At 39.5% G+C, this 26841-nt stretch overlaps 1 long non-coding RNA gene across 3 annotated transcripts in view; it reads right to left on the minus strand.

Annotated features, from left to right (window-relative positions):
* LOC147148623 (uncharacterized) overlaps window positions 1-26841 on the minus strand; it is a 153168-nt gene that overhangs the window by 49335 nt on the left and 76992 nt on the right. Inside the window, exon 5 of one of the 3 annotated variants that reach the window (XR_015086516.1) lies at window positions 13313-13420. The exons of the other annotated variants lie outside the window; for them this stretch is intronic. This is a non-coding gene — a long non-coding RNA (uncharacterized LOC147148623). Of the gene's footprint in view, window positions 1-13312; window positions 13421-26841 lie in introns of those variants that run through there. 3 annotated transcript variants of the gene reach the window in all.

A 26841-nucleotide genomic window follows, 5' to 3' on the forward strand; every position in this document is an offset into this window, starting at 1 on the left:
AGTGACGTCACATCGTGAACCGGAAGAGGTTCAAGGGTCAACATAGACAACTATAGATGCACGCTCACAGACCAGAAACGACTCCAGACACTATGACCGTCCACATATGAAGGATGTATTCTTTATACGTTTCCCAAAGCCCAAACCTCAGAGGAATAAATGTGAACGATGGTTCAACTATTGCGGGCGTCCAAAAGACCAGTTTAACGCCGTCAAGGTGAAGCCTTTTACCTTCATATGTAGTAAACATTTCGTCGGGGGCCATATAGTGTTACAGATGACAATCCCGACCCCTTCCTTGCCCCCTGCCTGAAACTTATATGTTGGAAATCTGTAATGGAAAAGGAGAGTCACAGTCGCCAATGCACTTTTCAGTGGGCTGAACAACAGGAGTACTGTAAAAGCGCACTTACGCAGGTGCTGCTGTCAGCCACAACTTACAACCCAACACTCACACACAAACTTGCATGTGTCACATGCCCCCCCAACAGGACCCCGCCTCGAAAAGGCACTCAGACGACACAGATACTACAATACGTGCATTATTTGATACATTTTATCATTTTATGCTTGCAATTTTTGGGGGATGCTCAAACACATTTACATTGCATTTAATATCTTATTCATTTTAAAAGTGTGCAAAGAATACGGGACAGGTAAAACAATTTTTTTTAATAATGTTTTTATATGGGGTATACGCCGCAGATTTTCACCTATTGTAGGTGGGCCTGGAATATACTCCCTGCGTCGAACGGAGTATAGTATATTTTAGTCAAAACATTCCAAGCAGCTCCAAAGATCCGCTGCTGAGCGAGTGTTTGTGCAGAGCCGAGGAATGGAGCTTGACAGGCTCATCAGTGACGCGTCTCTCGCAATCCACTGATATAATAATTATAGCGTCCCCCGTCTTTAGTGAAGGTTGATTGTTCTTGCTGTGAGCTAACACACTTAATTGTACTATGCAAATGAGAGCAATTACAAAGCTTTTAGGTGAAGCGATGACAGCTGAGCTTGGTTTTCCACTGAGGCCTCGCCCTAAAACAGTTGTCATGGGAACCAACTATAGAATAAAACACACAAGCGCACATGCACACACACACACACACACACACACATACAAACCCACACGACTGTCTAATGGATATCATTTCATGATATGGCCGCAAATTGCCTCCTCTCCAGTTGCTAGGGTTGATCCATTCTTTGATTACTGAATATATTCCCAATTTGGTTTGACTAAAAAGGAGGGTTGGGTTTGTGGCGGAACAACAACAACAAAAATACATTTTTTGAAATGGACTTAATGAGATTGTAAAATATGCTCTCATGCACACAGTGAGAGCCGCTGGAGTCAACAATCAGTCAAATGTATCAAAAGGAATTTTAGATGATTCCCCCCCACCCCCCCCCCCGCCACACGCATTTAAAAGTTTATAATTGCGAGTGTAATGCGGTGATCAAAATGGCTTCATTGTGCATGTGATATGCTGATGAAAGGCAGCTACTGATCGTATTGAGATGCGTCGAAACACAGGAAACTCACTGACAGTCACACTCTTTCAGACAAATAATCAAGCCACAGATGATCGTCTTCATCTTCCTTACAATTAAAATCAATGTTCCCTACATTGTATTATTTTGATGGAACTCTTAGCTGATGAAAATACAGTTTTAATCTTCATTTTTTCCATCCCAAATTGCAGGCGATATTTAGAGCATCACTGCAGTGTTTGCTCCACATCATCACTATGGCAATTAATCTTGCAGAGTCTTTCATGAATTAAATATGAATGAGGTGTTCTGGAGGTAAATGACAAGAGGCAGAGCGTAATTGAGGTGGCGGCAACACGGCCTTCCCCGACTAATCTCTGACTGGGTCACGTGACTGGGGCCGCTCCCCCAATGGCGGCCGCTCTTTTCGCCACAAAGGCCGGGGCAGCTGGGAAAATTTATTTCCTCTTGCGGGGTGTATTTGATAGCTTTTGAAATCAAAAATTGAAATGAACTAACCTGCGCCCCGCTCGCAAAAGAGCAAATTAAACAAGCTCGGCAGTGGTGGCGGCGGCTGCATTTTTTTTCCTACACTCTGAGCTCTGGAGACAAATTCGAAGATGATTCTCAGACCGACTGTAAATTTGTATTAATATCATATTTATATTCATATAAATACTACTAATATATTATATATATATATATATATATATATATATATATATAATTAAATTGTTTTGGTTTTATTGACAACAGAGGACTTGGAAGTAATTATATTCTTTCATGATTTAAATGTAAATATGTATTTTCATATTCAATATACAATATATATTCGCTATATTATAATACTGGATATAATGAAATATATATGCATATCTACACATGCTGTCTTTTTTATAATTTCAACCAAACACAATTGTTCCATAATATGACAATATTGTTTCCAAATGTTTTTTCCTTGATTTCAACCAAATATGTATTTGTTTACTTAAAATAACGACCTGTCAGTGTAGCTATGATAATGTACAATGACAAAATTAAATTAATATGCATGATTGCAACCAAATGTTTATCTTTAAATTAATAAAATAACATCCATTGTATGATATGAAACTAAATGATTAAGCACATGCTACATATTTTTACCAATTTCAACCAAAAATATTCAAATGAATACAATTATTATTAATTTTAAGATACTATTGGATGATTAGTTATAAATACATTTTTTTGTTTGTACTTTTAAAAGATTTCAACTAAATATACATTTTTTCCCAATTTAGATTTTTCTATTACTTTGTTAATAAACTGATATTCAAAACAGTGATCTCCTGTTTTATCACAGCATGTCCTGTCTAAATGAAATAAAATCTCTCAACATTACCACTAATATTTCCATCTAAATAAAAGTCAACTATATAGAAAGTATTTTTTTTTTCTATACGACGCCCACTCCGGAATGGTTATTTCCCTCTTCATTACAGGAACAATGTAAACAGCCGTGCGAACAGAGACGCGTAGTCCTTTGTGCGAGCGAGTCAAAGTGGACTGGACGTGCTGAGGCAAACGAGCGATGACAAAAAGGACGATGCGGCCAAGCAGATGTTGCTGCAGGTGGACGCGAAGATCAATAGGCGCCAGAGTTACCTGAGCCTCGGCAACTCGTAGCAGATGTTAAACAGACTGATGCCCCCTGGAAGGCTGATCAATGGACAGGAGGACAGATGGAGGAGAACATGGGGGAGTGCTGCAAGGCGCCGCTAGTTAGAACACAAGAAATAAAAACAGACCAAAAACAAAAAACAAAAACAAACAATAGGAGTCACATTTGAAATGCAAGTTAAACTTTTAGGAGGAGGATTGTAACTTCTGCCAAAACTCTGTCACGTTAATCACTTAAGTCTTATTTACGGGTAGCTGGAGCACGGCTGTGACCAGGTGATATGAAAATGAGGACTCAGCACTTCCTGCCGGGCTACAAACTTCAGCTCATTAGCAAGCAGCAAGAGGAGGTGTCACACGATGCCTCACGACACCAACCTTTAACGCCCATTAGGCAATTAAATACACACTCAAATGGGGGGCCACTCGTTTGTGATCAATCTTCTTCTATGAGCACCAGTCACTAAAGTACGCTTGTTTACGGTGAGGAAAAAGTCTTATTTCATACATAATTAGCTATACAATATTTATGCTTTTTTTAAAAAAAATTAGAAGCACATCTATATTTAGTGTTTCAATTTACCTGAAAAACAGCAAAACAAATTTTATTGTTTTACAATCCACCTGATGTTTGTTTCAATGGTATACCTAAAACGTTCATGGGTCAATGTGACCTCATTCAATTCAACAAAAAAAAAAAGATTTTTTTTCTGTGAATTAGGACAAATAGATAGTGTTAACATTATACATAAGCTTTTTAAATAATTTTCGGGGGCCACAAAATACCAAAAGGGTTAATAAAAAGAAATGTTTTTTTTTTTTTTTTTTATCGGCGGAGACAAACTTTTGTTATAAATAACATTATATATATTTTTTTTATATAAATAAAGTTGTAAACTTTATAATGGGTCAATATGACCCATAATATAGCAAGAGAATAATAATGTATCTATATATATATATATACATACATACATACACACACATAATATATATATATATGTATATATATATATGGATATATATGTGTATTTGTGCATTCATTTAAACCTTCCAATTATATTTATTTCTTTGGTACACCAAAAATATTCATGCATCAGTGTGACCCACTGCATATTCAATATTTACAAATGAACGAGTAAATAAATAATAAATAAATACATCACAGAATTAAAATAAATTATATTTATGTAATATATAAACCTTTTTTTTAGTTATCAACTTTAAAATTCATTTTTAAAATGCATGCTTCTCATCCCATTGCCAATTTCACTGAAAGTTTTAATACCTACGGTAATATCTAAGCAGTGTAATATAATTCATATTTTCGTATTGATATTTATGATACATGAATGAACCTATTCTGACTCTCAATAGCATGCATTGTGCGCATTAATAGCGCATATAGTGCATGTATAATAGACACATGACACACATTTCAAACTGAAAGCATTTCCCACGCATTCAAAGTCCAACGTCATGCCAAACAGCAGACACGCAAGGATTGTCTGACAGGGCACGTCCCCGTGGCCTCGGCTGTCCGAGAAGCAACTTGAACCAGGCGATAACCCGACAGACTTTATCTTGTCTTTGGTGAAGCCTGAAGACGACACTTCAACCGCACGCGGCGACGTACACCCCCCGAGAGCCCTAACCTTCCCCTCGTCCCCGCCGTCGTAGCCTGAAAGCTGTCAGCGGCCAGTTGCTTATTGATGTTTCTGCATGTTTTATGTCTCGGGGAGATATGACGGCCGTGACACGGTGCTGATTTCAATCAGCCTCCGCCAAGTGACAGCTGGGGCAAGTGAGAAGAAGAAGGAGAAGAAGGAGGAAACAAAAAAAAAAGGGCTGGGATGTCATTTGCTCAGATCAGATCTGGCCTCGTTCTCCTACTCCCTTTTAATGAAAATGTTTCATTCACGTCTCACGGCTCTCTCCCCCTGGCTGATGAATTCAAGGAGAAGAAATAAAAGGAGAAACGAATAGCGGAGGGGAAAGAAATTCGGCTTTTGTCCGATTGGGCCGGGGCGAGAAGAGAAGGTGACCCCCGGAGCCAAAGGTTCTGACACCGCATCAATCCCTTTAGGGGGCGAGGCCTGCCGGACCGGCGTTGGCTGGAGATTACTTGAGCACATCTGAGGGATGGCTCGCTCTATCTATTTCACACGTTCTATGCAGAGGAGAGCCGGCCTTGTATGCTTTGGATCCTGAGCTGCCCGCTAAATTAGGTCTGAGATCATTCCGCGGAATGAAGGGGAGCCATCCAAGGCAATTCAATCCCACAAGCATTGACAGAGAGCTTACTGAATCCCAGGAAAAAAGAAGAAGAAGGGGGACGTGCATCTATTCCCTCTTTCTCTTTATGATAGCGATGAGGGGAACGTACGCTGGGTAATCCCAATAAGGCTCTTAACTTGCAAATTCAAGTATACGCACACATGTACCAGTAAGACGCTCCCACGCTACTTTCTCAGATGCTGTTGACAAGCATCTATCGTCGCACGACAGCCGCTTTTCAATTCCATTTTTAAAATGAATTTAATCCGTTTATTTCAAACTCTTGGCTCATCATATCACATCAACTACCGTTAAGAATTACCCCAAAAATCTCCAAGCACACAATGTAAAATACTCATTTGCAAACAAAAAACACAATCAGAGAGGGTTCCAGTCAAGTTTTTACGTAAAGATTTGACCAAGAGATAAAACACCATGAAACATGAACAATATCTCGGCAAGTGTTATTATTCTGTACGCTGACTAAAATTTTCTCATGAGTAAGCTTTTCCAAAACACGGAGGAAACTAGGTTTTTATAGTTAACCAAAATGAAAAAAAATATCGAAAAGTAAAATCGAAACAACATTTTCATTAACCAAATAAAACAAACATTGATTTACCTAGCTATCAATCTATCTGGCCATCCGTCCATCATCCATCCATCCAATTTGACTATGACTGACAGATAAAAGGAAGTAGCTTGTAGTGTTCTGTTGTGATTAACCTTACTTGAGAAGCAGTTTTAAGCACTGTACTTATTGTACTTGAAAGTCTGTGGACTGTCATACAGTACCTGTATTTGATCTGAGGATGGTTGTTTTTAAAACGTTTTTAAAATAAGAGTTAGTGCTGAGTTTTACTACAACCAACTTTTGTTAACACAAATTCTAAATCTAAAACTAATAAAAACGAAATGTAAACAAAGCATTTTGGAAAAACATCAAACTAATAAAAACTGACAAACCCGCGTTGAAAATTAACTATAATGAAAAATCCCAAACTATTATCACCTTGGGTGGAAAACAGTTGCGCCCTCACACCACATGTTTTGTTTTTGTTGACTTAATTAGTGAAGGTGGGATGCGGCAATAAAAATTCTGAAACAATCTCAAGCTGATGAACATTAAAAAAAAAATATTTAACTTAATATACAACCTATATATTTAAAATATTCTACTCGGGATGAAATAGTTTGCTGATAAACCATGGTAACATTTCAATCACTTAAATGATCACAATTATCATTAATACTGTATTTAGTGTATTTAACAATAGCGTCTTCGTCGCTGACTCCGCTTTGTACTGGGGATCCTAGTTTTACAATATATGATGTTTCGATACTATAAATGGTGCACAGAACTAGTTTGTGTCGCGGTGTGAGAATATGTAGCACATCATAAAAAGCAGGCACATCAGTTATTGCCACGTTTACTGTTTTTTTATTTGATTGCTTTTTATTTATGGCCTAGAATCATTTGTTTGTATGGACATTTACTATAATTGTGATTTCACTTCTGTGTTAGCATAGGTTAGTAATATGATGTGCCCAGATTTATGTACAAATTTGGGCTACGTACAGTCGCTGACACAGAACAGAAATCTATCATAAACCAAGGACCGCCTGTACATTTACAGGTATATAACAACATTTTTTTGCACAGTAGGCTACAAAGAGCGCTAAAACAACATTAATCAACTATTCTGCTGGTTTAACCATGATACTGTTTCAATTGCAGTCTTACATTATATTGGAGTTATCGTTAATAGCGTATTTAACACCTGTGAGGGTAAGCGACTCCATCGCTGGCTGCATTCTTGTATTTGGTGATGCAGCGTGTCATTAGCGATAGCATTGGCAGCCAATAGGAAGACGCTAGGTGATAATGAGATGCTTCTACCATGCTCGAAATTCATTATGTTCATGCAAATTGAGGTGGCACGTAACCACATTTGACGATTAATTTCATGTATTTGATTCCATTTTAGCATGCTAACGTCACAAACGAGGCTAATGTATTGGAGAGGGCTAGGATATTAGCCGCTGTGTTGTACCCCGCTAGATGATTCACTTTATTATACTGTAGTTATGAACAAACAAAAGCAGTTTTGCTCCATGTTGTGTTTAGTTGTGCTGCGTTATTCACGTATCAATTGTTCATCTGTATAGCCTTCCTGTTTAGATTCTTGTCACTCATAAAAATAAAGCGACATTGCATGGTTTGTTGCAATGTATTTGGGGATTGTTCATGAAAAGACATTTTGGTTGCTGCAGTTTACAATTTCTAACAGGTACAGGTAAGGAACAGGTAAGAAGTACATCGAGTTACTGGATTTATGTTTTTGTTCAGAAATAGTACTTTGAATCTGTACTTTTTGTTTATACTTGTTTTAGTAATATCATTATAATACCAATTGTTGTGATAATTCAGCTCACTGTAAAATGTCCATATCATTTTATCACTTTACTGCCTTTACAAAAATAATAATGTTCAGTTTTGATTGACAGCCAATTTAAAATGTGTTCATTATTGTGCTTGTAGTTGTTTGCTGCGTCATATATAGATACTGCATTTTTCATTGATACATATTAGAGGGACCCAAATTATTGGACAGCAGTCCTCGAATTTTTCTTCTTTTATTTACTTGTGTCAGTCCATCATATCTATTGTGTATTATGCTGTCATCTCTCCTGGACATTTAAAGTTAAGTCTTCTCAAAGTTTTTGTTTTCCTCAATCAGATATAACACTTTATCCGCAGCACTGTCAAATTAATAGCACAAGTAGCTTCTTTGCTTTGAGTGCAGTCATATTTCTCTTTCAATTTTTTCTTCTCCCTCTAGAAACACAATTACTCTGGGGGGTGGTCCATAATGAGATTCAAAACAAAGACCAAATTAGCTGTCATTAAATTATTTCAATTTCCTTTCCCCGCTAATAGAAGATTGTGACAGGTGTCATAGTCGGCGTCACGTTGGCCCGGCAACATGCTAGAATGGATAATTGATCCATCAAAACGCATCAAGCCCGGGCAATAACTGGCTCCAGACAGAACACGCATGAAAAATCGAATTTATACCCCGGCGTTGACGGCTACACCACGCCATCGCTCAGTCAATCAAGTATGTACTCTCCTCCTGACAACGCTGTTAACATGTTGTTAAATTATCTAAAGCAGCGGTCCCCAACCTCCGGGAAAAGTCAGCGGGACATTCTGTACTGCTCCACAAAATCAAACAGAACTATTTTATTCTTTAGAGTCTGAAAGTAGATTTACTTCCAATAACTCCCAAGAAATTTCAGGCACAATTGACTGACTCGCAAATAGGCAATAAAGCAGCCAAAACTGCCCCCCAAAAATTCCATATGCAAAGTCCTTTCTTTGTGAAACAGGATTTTCTACAACAGCGGCGGCCACAACAAAATCTCGGAGCAGAGTAGACGTAAGTAAGACACTTCGGATGTCATCGTTTCCTATTATCCCAAGAGCGGACCAGCTCGTTGAAGAGAAACTCCTACCAATTACAACTCCACAACTTTCACTCTGCACTGATTCATTATTGGCGATAGCTACCCCATCTATCATTGCATATTATATTAGAAGGCAGGATGGGCACCTTTATCTATACAAGATATGCACTGGCTTATTTTCATTTAAAACATCTTGAAAGGCAACATGCCATCAAACATCAGCACTTTATGAAATTGGTCTTATAATTATCACTCATCACTTCTAAGTGACTATTTACTGCTTTATTAAGTTCCATCTCCCTGGAAAACACTACAATAGACACTCAAATGAAATAATTGTTACCATTTCACTAATATGGTTAAGAAGTATTTTGCTTTTGAACGTCGCTGAACTGTGAATGTTTGCTCTGTTTTGTTTCTGTCCTCTTAACATGAAACCTCGAATTCAATAATTTCTCAAGATTCAAATAAAGGGTTGGATACTAAAATTCAGCGTAATTGCTGTGAGTTGCTGCTTTATACAATGGAGTCATTTTTGTTTCTATGCTGGTCCATCAAAATATGACTTTATGTGAAAAATGAAGGTTGGCGACCGCTGATTTAAAGGGAGAGGAGGAAGAACATGAAAGAGAAAAGCATTCTCTGAGCAACTGTCACACAGAAAGCAAGATGCCACGGGAGGGGAGGGGGCGGCTGTTCTAGGAATGCCTTCAGTGGCTCAGCTTTTCACATTTTAATTTGGGGTCTGCGGCGGTAGAGCCTGAGCGAGCGGGTCCTGGGAGTCGGGCCTCGTGCTCTGACCCCTGAACATAGACTGTCAGCCCAGCTCGGCGGAGGATCACCGGGGCCGCCGTGCTGGGTGCTTTGAAAGCCGCCACGAATTCAGCCTTAAGATGCGGCTGAATGGCTGCCGCCGTCGCAGACGCCGCCACCAGTGAAAAAACAGGTTGCGCCAGGAAGAGAATTTGCTTTCAAAATGTGTTTGTCCTCTGACCTCGCATCCAACCTCGTGGCCCACCGCCTTTGAAGCCCGGAGTATGTTTTTTTTTTTTCCTAGGGGGGACGCTGAAAGGAGGGCCCCTGTCAGTATAAATATATTAATAATCTGACAGCTTCATCTGCTTTTGAGGGCCCAGCTTGACAGGCTCACAAAAGGCCGGGCGCTGTCTACACGTCCACGTCTTCCTGTCTGAACAACACACACACACACACACACACACGCACACACACACTGAGTTTATTAAGACATCACACTCCTGCCAGCCATTGATTTTTACAGCCGTCTCTGTCACTTACTGTTCGAGGGCCCCCCGGCGGCAGCGTCCAAATCGACCGCGACAGCCTCGTGTAAGGCGCAGAAAATGTTTGAGAGGAATGCTGAGTTCAAGTAAATGCGCTTTTTATTCTGCCGTGTCTTTAATCTCATATATGATAGACCAGTTGTGGGATCAAACGTGGATACATGACAGAAATTGATTCTATTTGATTTTGTTTTGTAAAAGAAAAAGAATGGCTCCCCCACACCCCGTCGTTTTTTTGTTTTTTTTTCTTTTTGAACAAAGACACTATTTAGGTGAAGTACACGTCACATACCACGATCAAATTTAAGCCTTTTTCCCTCCATTCCAATCAAAGTCATAAAAGGCCAGATTACCGGATGTTTCAAAAGCTTATCCTAAGTGATTACCCTTTGGTCTGGAGTGAAAAGTGATGTTTCCTATCTGATCTGCTTGGAAAACGACTGGGGCCGACGATCGTAAATGTTAAACTAGGTACACAGACTGATAATTGGGCCAAATTTGACAATTTTTCATTCCTTCTGATCAAAACCAGCAAATGCCCGATTGCAGTGCACTACCTGTGGGTAGAGTGTATCCAAAGTGGTTTAGTCTACATGATCTGCTTGGAAAAAAGATGGGTCTTGAAATGCAATTACCTGTGGGTAGAGTGTATCAAAAGTGGTTTTGTCTACATGATCTGCTTGGAAAAGAGATGGGTCTTAAAATTGTAATTGTGAAACGGACAGCAACAGATAATCAGGCCAAATTTGAACCTTCTCCATGCTTTGCAACCAAAGGCAGCAAATGCCCTATTGTTTAAAGTCTCTAAAATATTATGCTGTGGTGTGATGTGTTCAGCGTTGATTTTTTCCCCCCCTTGATCTGCTCTAAAATTTGTTGGGCCGACAATTGTGAATTTGTAAGAAGTGTACACATTTTTTCATATTTACAATGGCATTTTTTTTCCGTGTGTGGTCAACATTGAATTGGACTAAGACCCAGACAATGTGAGTGTGACATAAAACAGAACAATAGCCAATCAGGAAGCTGGCACTTTTGCCAGGCACAAATGGAGGAGTAGCTGGTTGTGTTGAGTGTTTCTATAACCTGACACATAAGTCATTCAACCACAATAAAAAAATGAAAACGAGAAGAGTCTGCATAGTTACTTGAAGAGGTAATAGTCTACTTCTACTGCTATTCTTCCTCTTTGTATTTTCCGTCCTTCTAGACGCCCTATGGCACCATGCTGCCTCTCACAGGTCAATCTTGGTACTACGGCAGCTTTGGTTATGTGTGTGGTATGATGTGTTTGTCATCTTCAGTACACTACACTAAAAGAGTAGTGAGCATCGACATTTTTGGGGTTCTCCCACATTTGAGTCATCGATTAAGATGTTGTAAATCACTATTTGTGTATTCTGCTTAACTTTTGATAAGGGCCAGTGCGAGTTGAACAAAGGAGGAAGGGGTTGCATTTGTGCATGTGCCTGCGGAGAAGAGCCCCGCCTCTCAGACAGCGTGGAGAGACAGAGAGAGAACTGGGGTCAGAGGGAGCTCAGGTAATTGAGGTGTCCCCGCCCCTTCCCTCTCCTCTCCCCCTTTTTTTTCCGGGGCTTCTCACCCCATCCTTTCACCCCACCACCCTCTATCGGCACAGCGGGCACAATTACGCTTCCCATCACCCCACCAGCTGGCCCCCGTGATCCTGCACTTCTTACTAAATGCGACTCCATTGGCCCCTTTCCCTCTTAACCTCTCAGCAGCCATCCTGGGAGGAAATAGGCCGAGTTGCACTGCACGCCAACAGCAGGAAAAGAGAACTCCAGGCCACTCTGCTACTTTTCAACAGTTTGGGAAAATAGGGTCAAATGCAGGTTGCGCATTGAGAATGAAGAGTGGGTTCAAAGCAGGTGCGGTATGGCTAACGTACAGGCGTCAATTATCCGCAAATTTTCAAGTGACTCAAGAGTTGTACTAACTGCTGTGTCACCCAAATATTGGACCCAAAAAATTAAGGACAACAGAAAACATATATATATATATACATATATATGTATATATATATACATATACATATATATACATATATATACATATATATATATATATACATATATATATACATATATATCTGTATACATATATATATACATATATATCTGTATACATATATGTATACATATATGTATACATATATATATATATATACATATATATACACATATATATACATATATATACACATATATATATACATATACATATATGTATACATATATACATATATATACACATATATATATATACATATATATACATATATACATATATACACATACATATATATACATATATATATACATATATATACATATATATATATACATATACAAAAACATATATATATAAAATACTTACAGCAAGAAGAAATAATACATTTGACAAGTACTCAATTCGTAAAAGCAAGCGACACATAATTAGACTTTTCTACTTCGCTAGCATCGGTTAGTGGTACAGCCTAGGTTGTGTTTTGACTTATGCACAAAATCACGGATGTAACTGTGTCAAAAGTTGCAAAATTCTCTAGACTCGCCTTGTTAAACATTAGACACTTTACCAATACAATAATGTCAAAATTGTATTGCATAAATGAATTGCAACCAGTCTTTCTATTGGGTGAAATGAGATGATATATTTGACATGTGGGTGGATGAAAGTGACAATCAGGCGTTTTTTGTCCGCTTGCTGCAACTGCTAACAAGTTGAATCAAGCAGAAGTGTCTTTCAAAATGTATGTTAATTGTGCTTCTATTTTAGGACACGGGCACCTGCGCGTCGATCTGATCCGATTCCTCAACACAGTCAGGGTGTCTCTTGATAGACAACGTTTTCACCCCATCCCCTCGCATTAATGAGAGGCGAGGCGCTCCAGCAGCGTTATTACCTGAAATAATACCATATGGTGAAATGTAAACAACATCTGCATATTCATGTCACAACTTCATCTGTTTAATTAGTTCCAGCAAAGCAGTTTAGCCTCTGAGCCGCACCCCCCTCCCCATAACCCTTTCCTACCTCCCTCCCTGTCAGAGCCGTGTCCCACTGTTGTTCCTGACAGTTCTCCCATTGTTTCAGTGATGCTGCCTAGCACTGATGCTTTCAATACCAGGAGTGTCTTCCAGGCCACAGATCAGGTGAAGTCAGTTAGGCAGGCTTCTCAAACTTGTCTTGTCCCTCTTTAGAGAGCAGATCCATCAATTATTTGACAATCATCTATTCAAATTATTCTCCAACTGGGGTCTCGGAGTCATAATTTTGGGGTCCACAAAATAATTTGTAATTAATTGTTATTGTCTACCCCACACAATGAGTATAACATGAACAGCTATATAAATTGTGGAATTCTCATAATTAACCATGCAAATTTTCCTATGAAGTGTAAATAATCATAATTAAGCTTTAAAGTGTAATGGACACAAAATAAAGCTATCCTTAAAACTTTTTTTTAAGAAAGAGTACAAATAATTAGATTCCAAAGATGATTTTGGTAAAAACGATGCAGAAAACTCAATCTTTTCGTGAGCCGGGTCACCCACTGGCCGCCCCACCTAATTTGACACACTGCGTGCGTGATGTCATTGGCCCAATTGGGTCATGTTCAGACTCTGAAAATGGCAATGACAAGCTGCCGGTAAGTATTGGTTGCTCCATTTTTATTGTTTAATTAAATGAGTCTCAAAGCACAAAAAAAGCCAAGGACTTATGCAAAACATGCCTCGTAATTTGATCGAGCTTTCTTTGATTAAAGTCCGATTGTGTTATGCTGCCAGCTAGGAGTCCGTCCCTGGGTCAGAACGGTCGGACCCTGCGGCCCGCCCGGAGGCCCATTTTTGGGGCGGGGGGTGGGGGCTGACAAATTCAAAAAAATGGATGGACTAAGCATGGCCGGAAGTGGATTTTAGTCCGGCCCACTAATTGGCCCTCATGCGTTTGACGTGGTCGGGAGGTGGCCAAATTTCATCTCAGCCTACTCAGTGAAAGGCTTCTTTTTAGGCTTCTTTCTACTCCGCGTCGGCGTGAGCGACAACTGCCGCGTGGATTCACGTGACCGACGCATTGTGCTGTTGGCGACAGGTCTGCGACACATGCCACGCACCCATCAGGAATTGGTGCTGCTCTGATCGGTCCATTATGTCACATGTTGCGATGACATACAGTTTCCCACACGGAGAGGAGAGGGAGCATGCTGCACACAGCAAAGCAAACTAGTTTGGCAATAAAATTAAATGCATAGTCTAGTCAACTCGGTCCCTTTATGGTTGTAGCAGGCACAATATCCATTGTTGTCGCTGTCTTTTTGAAGCGACGCCCCCCGACTTCAAAACAATTTGTGTCCGGGAGTATATTAAGCTGCGCGCAGCACTTAAGTACGACGCTGGCACATCGAGGTGGAGTTCAAGCACTTCTTCTAGCATCTTTCCTACTTCCGGAAATACGCTGTAGCAAACCTGCTGTGTATAGTGGTTTGCTGGCATGCTTTTATTTTGAAGGCCGTGAACAAAGGCAAGTGTGGAAAATAAATAAGTTGTTGAATGCGTCTTCTGGCCGTCTGTTGCACCCAAATAATTATACAATACGACAAAACCAACCCCGGGGCTCGCAATGGAAGAAAGCACACGCAGTTGAGTAAGTAATAAAGCACTAGTGGCGCATTTTGAAGCATGTTTGAAGAGTGTCCACAGCGGGTTTGAATAGTAAATTAGCCAGCTAATCATCTTTAAATAAACTTCTGTCGTTAGCATCCCTCTCGCGGCGGCGTCAATCACTGACACTTTTTTTGGGGGGCGGAACGGGGTGGGGGTTGTGAATAAGGGCGGGGGGTCGCGGCCGGAAGGGTACCCAGGTCAAGGGTGGAGGATCGCTGCCAGACCGGCAAAAAAGGGTCAAGTGCCCAATTCTGTATATTACTTAGTTGTATGCATAATAATAGAAATCTAGAAATATGAAATGTCACTGTGTGTTTGATGAGTATCAAATTTATCTACATTCTCTGAACAAATCAGCTCAGCTCCAGCAATATCATTAGCATACCTGTTCAGCGTACCCCATGACATTTTTTCTCTTGAAATTACTGTATTATAATAGACCTAGGTGGGTGCAAAAGTAGGTACAGTTATAAAAAAATATAAAGCCTTACAATACCTACTGTTTATTAAGAAAACAGAAAAAAATACATTCATCATGTTACTAATTTTACTATTGTGATCCTACAGTATACCTACTTTTGAATCGGATTGGCCTCTGATTTTTTAATTACAAAGGATCTTTAAACTGTCCACATGATTCTTGTTATAGTATCAATGAAATAAGACCTTCTTTCTGAGCATTAGACAAATGCCCAAATTTGTATTATAATGTATATTATATTTCACAAGCACTTTGTGTGATGAAACTCGCACCGTGATCCACAGTACAGTAAACAGGGATCAGTTTAAAAGCGAAACTGTCACCAACTGACACCCAACATAACCTGTAGTATATATGTTACCTTTATCGCTGTTGTAACACCACGTAAAATTATGCACGCAGCTGAGGTGATGACAACAGATATTTTTCATTTGATCTCTTTCAATCCAACGAGAGATAAATGCAAATCCCGTGAAATGTGAAAAGTTCCATGAATCATTTGTCTTCGACAGGTAATACCGATTTACTGCCATGGAACTGGAAATGCACGGTTGTCTATGACCACGTATAACATCTGACATCATCATTCTCAAGCAGATAAAAGCACAATAAAGGCTGCAGTGACACTGAATGCCCATGTGCCCAATTATGATTTGATGCCTGTGTTAGATTTATTTCTTCCTATTTCCGTGTAGATTTTAAGTGACGTACACTCAATACAGCTGTGTTCACGTGTACAAAACACATAATACAGCCAACGTCCGCAGATACCCAAACTGCAGAAAGGTAACTCCAAAACAGTCAACATCTGCTTCCCATTGAGGCTCATTTAGTCAAATTGGCTAGTAGAAGTTGGTCAATGTACGAGCCCTGGAATTTGTCAAAAATGGCTGCTTCAAACCAAAATGGCAGACTTCCCGTTCCATTACAGGCATGGGTCAATGAGGCTTTTTTATGCATCACATGATGACAGACATGTCCTCTAAAGTTTGTGTCAGTCGGTGAAACTGGTGTTGGGGGCTAAATATTTTTTTAAACTTTAGAAAAATGACACAAAAGTTTGATGCCACGCTCTGTTCACTTTAAAAAAATAAAAAATAAAAAAAAAAAGCTTGGCAATCGCTTATCTGTCTAGGATAGCTGCTTCCAGTTGGAGCTCATATGGGCAACTAAGAGTTCAAAGAATGGGGCCTTGCATTTTTCCAAATTGGCCGATTCAAACTAAAATGGCGGACAACTCATTCAATTCTGGGCATGGGTCTTTGTGGCTTTTTTGTGCATCCTGTCATGATAGATATGTTCACCAAGTTTCACATTGATTAGTAATACTGCTGCTAGGATGTACATTAGATGGTGAAACAAGAGTGGATTTTCACTCCAGTCCCATCCCACTTTTTTTTTTTTAATGCCAATGGGATTGTGATGATGTTAGAGTAAATGTAATTTAAGTACATCCCTTTCAACTGCATTCAAATGCATTTGTGACTAATTTTTGAGTAGACAAGTTCATTATTTCAGTACATTAATCATACTTTTTTATATTTTGGTTTACTGGTTAACCATGAATTTTTTGTAAAAAAACTGGTACTTTGGCTCAACAAGTTTTTTTTCTAACTGATCTTATACATACTCACCTAAATAAAAACCAAAATAAATAAATCTGATATATTACAAATAGACTAGGGTGTTTGTATACTGTAAATTTATAGCGATTGCAATTGAGCTGTAAGTTCCCTTGATGAACCAGCATTGAAGAGATCCAGACTCAGTAAAACTCGAAACAGATATTTGGTGTCGGTCGCCAATCTCTTTAATAATAATAATAATAATGATCCCATTGTGGGATCAATAAAGGCCATCTTATCTCTTATCTTATCTTAATAATAATAATAATAATAATAATAATAATAATTGTAATGGAAAAACTGCCAGTTTGGGCTGGAGTGTACTTGTTACCTTCCAGGAGGATTTCAGTTTTATCACTGTTGATTTGTAGAACATTGGATGTGAACCAGTGTTTAAGTTCGAAGAAACAGTCTGTAAGAGAGGAGGAAGAGTAGCAGTGGATTTGGTGGAGAGGTAGAGCTGGGTGTCAAACAGTGAAAGTGTATGCTGAATTTGTGAAATACCTGTATATTGCCAAGAGGTAGGATAACGATAATAAAAGGGAGGGGGCCTAAGACAGAGCCTTGTGGGACACCAGAACAAATGGGGCACGGATGGGATTTGAATGCTTTCATTTGAACAAATTGGAGTGCGGCCGGACAAGTAGGAGTTGAACCATTAAAGAGGAGTGTGTGTAATGCCAATATTGCGGAGTCTGTTAAGGAGGATGGTGTGAGAAATTGTATCAAAAGCTGCAATCAGATCGAGGATGATGACACCAGGAGCAGAAAATTCCTAGTTGTCAATCTTAAATCCTATGTTGTCTTTACAATGTCGTCTTGTACAATCAAAGACAATAAAGGGAGACAAATAGTTAAAGAAAAGTAGGAAAAACAGAGCGGAATGTGGAATGAGAAGCTCAAGTGGGCATTCTCTAATTAAATTCTCCTGCATCAGACGCTCATTTGTGCACAGGCATTAATACTTTTGACCCCTGTGTAGCCTGAACGCTAACATGCCTGAGGAGAAGGGGAGGGGAAAAAGAGGAGAGCAATGAAAGAGGGGGAAAACATGAAGGAATATCTTATTAAAGGGAGTCAGGCGTGTTTTGGCCTCGCTTGCTTGATGGCTGGCTCTCGGTGTCGCGACCTACTGGCGTCGGAGCTAATACGGCAGTGTACGCCGCGTCATTGTTCTCAATCAATAACTAATTATCAAAGTACTGGCTCCGACTGGTATTGTCCTCTCGGCCCAGAGCCCCTTGTTGCGCGCTGAATGACAGAAATGGGGAAGAAAGGGGAACAGAGGGTGGCTTTTGGCTGCACACTGATGTGCTGCCGCCACAACATCCTTGCAAGCCTTTCAAGAAACACTGTGCCGTCAGTTTGCATTAGCGTCCCATACTAATTGATATGAATTAGAACAGAAGAATTATTGTTGCGGCTGAACGTCATAACGATATCCTGGGAGACAAAGAGGGGAGAGAAAACAACACACAAAACACACAAGTAAGAAAAGAAAGACCAACACACTGCTTCTACAGACTTAGCTTTAAACCAATGTTTCCCAACCTTTATGTTGCCAATACATTAGAAAAGTCTCACGGCATAGCAACAAACTAAAAGGTTACAGAAAGTATACAGTAGACTACTACTATGTTCAAAAAAATCGGGGTCACAGAAATGTCCTTATTTTTGAATGCAAAGCAATGTTTTTTTTTCAATTAAGACAACGATTACAAATGTTGACAGAAATAAACAAACAAACACTTTATAATGAATATGTGCGTATATATATATATATATATATATATATATATATATATATATATATATATATATATATATATATATATATATATATATATATATATATATATATATATATATGTGTGTGTATACATGTTTTTTTTTTTTTTTTTAACAAAAATGAGACACAGTAGATCTCAGACTCGCACCCAAAATCCCTGTTCCCTAATTGTGGACTTGTTCAGAAATATGCTACACAACGACACTACGACCGTTCTGAAACTCAAGAGCCTTGTTCAAATGTGTCATTCTGTTATTCAGAGTGCCCCAAAAAGGAGCCCAGCGTGTCATGCAGTACAAGCATAGGAAACAGTTCAATCATGAGTTGCTGATTGCTTTAGGCTGCATTCAGAAATTAACGGAGGGAGACGCTCTCTACTCTGCGAACCATGCTGACAGCAGCAAACAAGTTCCTGTCGGACGAAACTTCCTCTTCTAACTATGAAATATTTTTTCTTTTTAGTTTAAAATGTCTTACCTTTACTAGAATCCTGCGCCGCATTGTGGCGAAAAGAAGAATCCTGGTCAGTTATTGTGCCTTTTAGTGCTGTAAATCATAAATTCTTGTTGTGGTGGATGCCGCATGCAAATGGCGGCAGCAGAGTTATATTACCAAGAATACAGTTCTTTTTTGTTTTGAAGTTGTTCTTCTTCTGCTTTCATTTCATTTCTTCTCATTTCTTTTGGCGGTTGACATACAGTGTACTTTTGGTTCATTACCACCAGTGGAAAGAACGTGCCGGTAATGTACAGGAAGTCATCATGATTAGGGAACGGAGATTTCACGTGTTAATCCGTGTTTGAATTTTAATATATGCAACTCACATCTGAGTATAAATCATAGGACCAGCAAAACTATGAAAAAAGTGTGATTTACAGTCTGAAAAATATGGTACCTCCTGTGTTGGCCAAACTGAGGGGAGTCACTGGCGCAAGGATGGACAAACATGGACTACAGTTAGTTTTACTTGCTTGACACTTGGTGAAGAAATCAAAGGTAATTTGCGCAAGTTAATATTTATTACAAGCTTCATAGAAAATAGTCGACGCAGAAAAATACTATTCATTGCGTTTAATGTTAGGAACGGATGTGACGTCAAGTTGTTGACTGGGCTGTTGCCGATGAATATTTATTATGCACTGCAGGCGCGGCCTTGTCTGACGCAGAGTCAACAAAAAGGGCGTGGTCAGTGACAGAGTGACCGACTTTCCGTCAGTAGTGAATATGGAAAGTTGCAAGAATGTCTCTGATTCATCAGAACCTGATCAAGAAAATGTTGCGTTGAATTGCAGAGGAGGCCAGGCCAAGATGGATTTCAATGCCGCTATGTCATGGCTCCGCCTCTTGCTGACAAGTATGGCTGCGCACAGTAGCTGTCATGGTGTTTCGACAAATAGATTTGGTGAGCTATTATGAGCTTTCTTTAATACCACCAGTGTAGCCAAAAAACGTTTGCATCCATTTTTTCTCGATAAACCATCTATAGTTTTCCTTCTGAGTCCTGACCACACTTCCTGTACCTTCTGCAGCGGATAATAATTGTTCTGGCTAACACTTACAGGTTACTGGTATAGGTAGACGAACAATATTTGTAGTAAACAAATATCTTTTTTTCAAACTAATTAAGTGAAATTGGACCATTTCCCAGCACTGTGGTTGGGAATCATTGCTTAAAACAAAGGGAAAGGGGAGATGGTGGGAGGCGTGTGTGGGTTGTAAAATTGGACGGCCACATTACATCATTATTTCAATCTTGTTTGCAAGTGCATGTCAGAATTTTAACCCAATAAAAGGGCACCTTTTCCCAAACAAAAAACGAGGGTCTGCAGTATCTTAAGCATTACCAGGTTTAAACACTGTGCTCTAATCGTGGATACAATGTCCTTTTATCACCTTGTCATTGTTGGTTGCTTTTTACAAATGAGCTGACAGAAATAGAGGGAGTGGGTAATTTGTAGCTGGCAACACAGGCTGGATTGTGTGCTGGTGCCTGTCTGTCTCAGTGCTTCCTAATGGGGTGGCTCGTCCTGTCATCCCACGTGGCAGCACAGTTCACTTCTCCTCAATCCCGTCGGTGCCACAGGCACCAGGACCGGGGGAGGTGGAGGGGGTGGTACACGGGCCCCAGGAGCTCAGGGGGTGGCTGCTTGCTTGCCTCAGTAGCGGGCAGGGGTCAGCCTGGTAAAAAAGTGCTGCCTCAGGACAGTGAGTCTAATCCCACTGCAAGAGCATGGCAGCTGGTGCAGGCCATCCGTCCACAGTATAATGATATCCCTTGCCCTGGATCTGATGTTTGACCTCATTACCAGAGTTTAATTGTGTTTCTAACACAGTTTTTCTTCTTCCCTGCTCAGGCCTCTTTCTCTTTTTTGACGACTCTCCAGGACTTCCCTCTATTTGCTTACCAAAATGAATTCATTACCAAAACTATGTGGACATTAATGGACTGAATCACAGTTTCAAAAAAGGAAACCGGAATTGCTTCATATAAGTAGATACGGACATGTCTGTTATAGATACGATGGCCCCTTAACTTGAGTGCCCCAACCTGCAAGTTTTTCCGAGTTACACGCCATCGTTTGTGCATGGACATTGAATTAAGTCACTCATTCTCAACTGATTTTTCTGAAGTTTATATTTGATTAATGCCAAAGCGAGGGCTATCAATATATAACCTGGTCGGTCCAAGCCAGCCAAATAGCGTTGAGAACAGACTTTACAAATACCATGTCACGCTCTCTCATGTCTCTGCTGTAAACAAAGTGCATACGCACATTGTGTAAATGATTTGACACTAGAACTGCCAAAAGTAGATTACTAACCTGACAATGTCAATGATCAAAATTGTTAACAGTTAATTTTGATAGTGGATGCGTCGTTTATTTATACGTCTAATTATTTCCTGCTGTGTTTTTCTCTTGATAATGCCTCGTCTCCCTTGCATATTGCGTTTGTGGATGGCTGCAGCACCACACTAGCGCACAGAGACAAGCATGGGAGCGATTTTTTTTAATCGAATCGAATCGAAAATCTGGAGCTGAAAATTGAAAATCGAATCGGGGCTTGAGTGAATCGTTACATCCCTAGTGACTACTACAGTCCATTCAGTAATTTCACTTCTAAACTCAAATGTATTTATATAGCACTTTAAAATAACCACTGGTGCATACAAAGTCTTGTACACAGAGTATACAGTCTCCTATCAGGGTGTTCACATGGGGCTTGTTGTTGTCAGAACCGGTCTCGGAGCTGCCTGGTGGCAAAACAGCTTGTTATTGGCCACTTTGCCCATGGAGCGAGACTATGGAGACTTCAGAAAGTCAAATCTCTTAAATGTTGTACTACCTTTCCTTAACCTTTATGGAAGACGTTGTTGGTTGAAGACCAGATGAAATGGTGCTTCGTTTTCTAACATAGGAAAATACAGCACTGTTTAAAATGAATTTCACAAAGATGGGCATTCCATCCCAGGGATGGACAGGTCCGTCCGTCTGCCCTGGACAGGTGTCCAATTCGGGGAAATGGACTAGGCAAGGACGGAAGTGGGTTTTCATCCATCCCTGTAATCACATTGCATGGGGTACGTGGAAACATTCAGTAATTTATTTCCCAGACCTGTGGCTCAGCCGCACCAAAATCACAACAGCTGTGGGTCAATTTAAGTGTCTCATTTAAGCTCAGATAACTGATGAAAAGAAATTAAAACTCCTAAAGTGGGTCTGAATGCTATTAATGTTCAGGGTTTTGTTGCTTATATTTAAAGTTTGATTGCCTGTCTACTTGTCCTCGCTAAGATGCATTGGCTTAGGATGCGTACGGAAATATGCTCCGAGCGCGCACTGGTTCATTACGACCATTCGGAAACTCAGAGCATTGTTCAAATCAGCTCACTTCATTAGTTCAAGTTAATTCAGAGTGCACCAAAAACAGTGTCAGTGCGTGCGCTAGACGCTCCGACTTGGGACACCGTGCGCCAGTGTTGGCTGCGTTCGGAAATGAATGGGAGTGGCACGCACTCTGCCTCTCCAAACACACCAACACTCAGAGTAGTGCACAGGCGTCAGAGTGAATAACCGAACGCACCCTCCGAACGCTTTTAATATAAATTGTTCTTTCTTCTAGACACTAGTCTAGTGAATGAAGTGAAATACCTATCCTCAATTTCTATAGTTAAAGCAATGAGACGGTCTAAAATACACAGTACTTCACAACAATGTGAACAATTACTCATGATTGTATTCATATGTACATTCTCAGCATCTACAGATGCCACATCTCACAAACAAACACTAAATTACAAAAGTGACATTTCAGAAATATACAATTAAATGGGCAATTAACTACATAACTTTTCTCTCACTAAGAAATAAAAGGTGGTCATTGTAATTACAACTCTTCAAAATAGACCAGAGGATATTACCCAAAGGTTCATTAACACCTTTGGAATCTACCTGCTCCTTATCACTTTTTTGTTCATTACTGAGGAGTGTGAAAAAGCTAGACGAACTACATAAACAATGACAGTGTTGCCAACACTTCTAATTAGGATACACTTTGGAATTTATTTCAATATACTTGTCATTCTGTTGAGCTACTCCGATGCTAAAAACCTAACCAAATTTGTTGATTTTCTCTCCCAATAGTAAAATGAATGAAAGTAAACAATCACTAAACACTACAACAGGTACTCACTTTCCGAAGTCCCCGGGACACTTTGGGTTACGAACGGCATGCAATGAACTAGTTTGCACAGCAGTGTAAAAACGCATGGATAGACAGAAGAAGGCATGGTCAGTTACATCTCTACGTGTTTTTAATTTGATTCTTTTATAGTCATGAATTAGAAGTGTTTTTTTATACTACTATATTGTCTCTGTCCTGTTAAAAACACGTGTCCATTTTTGTCATTTTTTTATTACGTTATTGGTGTTTTTGCATTACCGACATCACAATGTGAAATTTAAAAATAAAATGACAAAACTGGACATAGGAGATTTTCACAGGACAGCAATAGCATGTAACATACTACAGCATTGCCATGGGCAAGTGATAAACTAAGGTGCATTAAAACAGTACACATTTGGGTTATGTGGCCGCCGTAGGAACGGGACTCTCATGAATCGTGGACCGCCTGTATTTATAATCTGTCAACCAGGAAATAGAGAACAAATTAAACTTTGACCCACGACCCGCGACTGAGAGCAAGCATTTTGAAGCAAAGCACATTTTGTAACAGAATAGCCCGGATATTAGGAGACAATGATATCACTTTTTAAAGACAGAGTGAGAGTACAAGTACTAACATTTGACTATAAGTACAATATCACGTTACTTGATAACATCATTATCATTTTGTTATGGTATTGATGAAAATGAGTTTCTAATAGGGCTGCTCAATTGTGACAAAAATATTAATCACGATTATTCAAAGGATAATTTATTTTTTTGCTACAAAACAAGAACACGTTTAAACATGTAAAAAAATATTAAGACATGATTCTTTGAAACACTCTAATAATTTAAGTTCGTTTTGGAACCTACAGCATTTATTAAATTAATTATTAAAAAAAAAAAGTGCAAATGTATAAATTAAAGTATGGTTTCCTTGTATAAACAAACGAGTTAACTTGCTATGCACTTATAAATTGCCAAAGTAGTAAACTGCTTGGAGTAAAATGCCAAATTTGACAGAATAACTGACATACTATTCATCTATACATTTAGACCTTTGTCTGGAGCCTTTTTTATTTTGTTTTTAAAGTAATATTTACACATAGTAAACAAAGTTAAAGTAATTTGCTTCTGATAAATTATAAATTTAATATGCTGATTGGGTCAAACTAATTTAAATGTTGACTGTTACATAATAGTACGTAATCTATACAATACGTCTAAATTACAGTAGGCCATACATAAACTGTATTACAATATCATGACCAATGATATGTTTGCAAATTGCATTTGAAGCAAATTGAAACAAAAATGAACACAAAAAATTTGACTTCATATGATAGACTACACAAGAAATTTAACTTAAGTCACAGTAATAATGTTTAGCATGGTTTCTATTTTGTGCTAGTAAAAGTAGTGTATATTTGCATAAGATATGTGATTTAAAATAAATCCCTTGTGCCGATTGCAAAGTAGAGTCTGCGCCCTTAACATTTGGAAGCCTTGTCCGGGCATTAGATTCTGTTATTTTTTTGTGTCTCTCCGATGTTGATGGCTGGGGGTTGCTGCGTACAGTGTTTCTATGACTGAGATTTGCGTTTCAGACGACGCCAAATCTAACTCTGTGTTTTCTTGCTTTGGTGTATCATACTTGCACTTTTTACGTCTTTGCTCGCCATCTTCCACAGCAAACCCAAAATGTAACCAAAAAAGCGATTTCGACTTCCGTTGCTTGTTTACATGTCGTTCCTGCGGGCCTTGTGCCATTTTTTAGGTCTGTTACTCTGTTAAAACGTTGAGTAGGAGCGTGTGCAGTGTGACTTGTGGGGTGCGGGCGGGCTGGCTGGCTATCTGGCTAGCTAGCTAGCTTGGAGAGGGCGGCGCAGCGTAGTTACTCGTGGGCGCATGCCTCAAAACAACTCAAAATTAGTATTGATAATCTTTTTTTTTTTACGATTATGCCAATTTTGTAATCAAAATCATAATTCAATTTCGATTAATTGCACAGCCCTAGTTTCTAATTTACCAAAAATCAAAGTAAAAATGTAGTATTGGTGCATCCCGAGTTGTAAAATGAGTTTGAAATTATATGAAATTGTTTTGGGATTATAGTTTCAGGTGTATTCAAAATTCTACATATTTTTAGGGGTGGGTATTCTTTACTTCTCAGGGTTTGGTCCCTAACTTCTATGAATATAACGAGGGTTCACTGTATTTTCAAGTTTCTGTTTTGTTTGTTGTAAAATATAACAACGGCCATTGTGTTCCCCACCCAGTTTCTTCAACAAAAGGGTACTACACTAACTAACAATTCTCAATGCAGGTTGAAGAACCAGCGAGCTAAGCAATATGCTACCCCTTTGCCATGAGCAAAAGATCTACCTTTCATGCCATTCAATATGAACAATGGAAGGGAAAAAAAAAACACTGCTGCTGCTAGGTGCCATAGTGACAGCAGTGCTCTTCCGTGCCATCATCAGCTTCCTGCCTCTAACACAATTCAAGAGTTATTGTCATCAGTCCTGCTCCAAGCAGCTAAATTCCAGCCCTAGCCACCTGCAACCCTTGCCCAGCTACCTCTCTGTCATGCAGATCGAACCTCTGCTGCTCATGGTGCCACAGCTCTTTTGAAAACATCAAATCCCAAATAAACAGGACACTCCATTGTGTGTTAAGTGTAAGCAAACTCTGGAGTATGGTGGTGGTGAAAGGTCAGAGGCAGAAGGCATCCTGTGTGTGCAAACAGTGCGGTAGTGAAAACGATGATGCACTGTATTGAAAATGTCTCATTACTACTCCCCCCTCTCAGTTTCCTTGGGCTCAGCTAGTGCAGCAATGTGCCCTTGAAAAACAGATCTCAATTAATTCTTTTGCATTGTGCATGCAGACAGATTTTCCAATATTTTCATCATGAAAGAGAAATTATAATTCCATGATTCTTAACGCGAACAATCAATTTTGAAGCGGCTCTCCTCGCCTATTGTCAGAGTAGAGGATAAAACCATGAAAAGCACTAATCCTGTAACGGGCAGCAGACTTTAATGAGCAGTCTGTCTCAGGCATGTGATAACCTGGCTGAGGGCAGAGCAGTGCGTTGCAGGGGTCAGCTCCTAATGGAAGGTTCCAAGGCTTTGCCCTCCCTGCAGAAGGCGGAGAAGACTTATGTTGATTTGTTAAGTTAAGTTACTCTCCTCTGACCCTTAAAAAATATGTTTGTACATTGCAAATTGTCAGGGTATCTACCTGCTGCTTTAAATATGAGAATACAAAAACAGAGCTGCCACTTCGAATTGGGATAACGTCAGGGGTTCAGGGCAGGGGCAGAACACCGATGGACATCCAATGTATCAGATCACCATTGTCATGACATCCGTGACCGATGCTC

Source organism: Filicampus tigris, chromosome 4 (genome assembly GCF_054856515.1).
Source record: "Filicampus tigris isolate MCC_2025a chromosome 4, RoL_Ftig_1.0, whole genome shotgun sequence".
Classification (NCBI taxonomy): Eukaryota; Metazoa; Chordata; class Actinopteri; order Syngnathiformes; family Syngnathidae; genus Filicampus; species Filicampus tigris.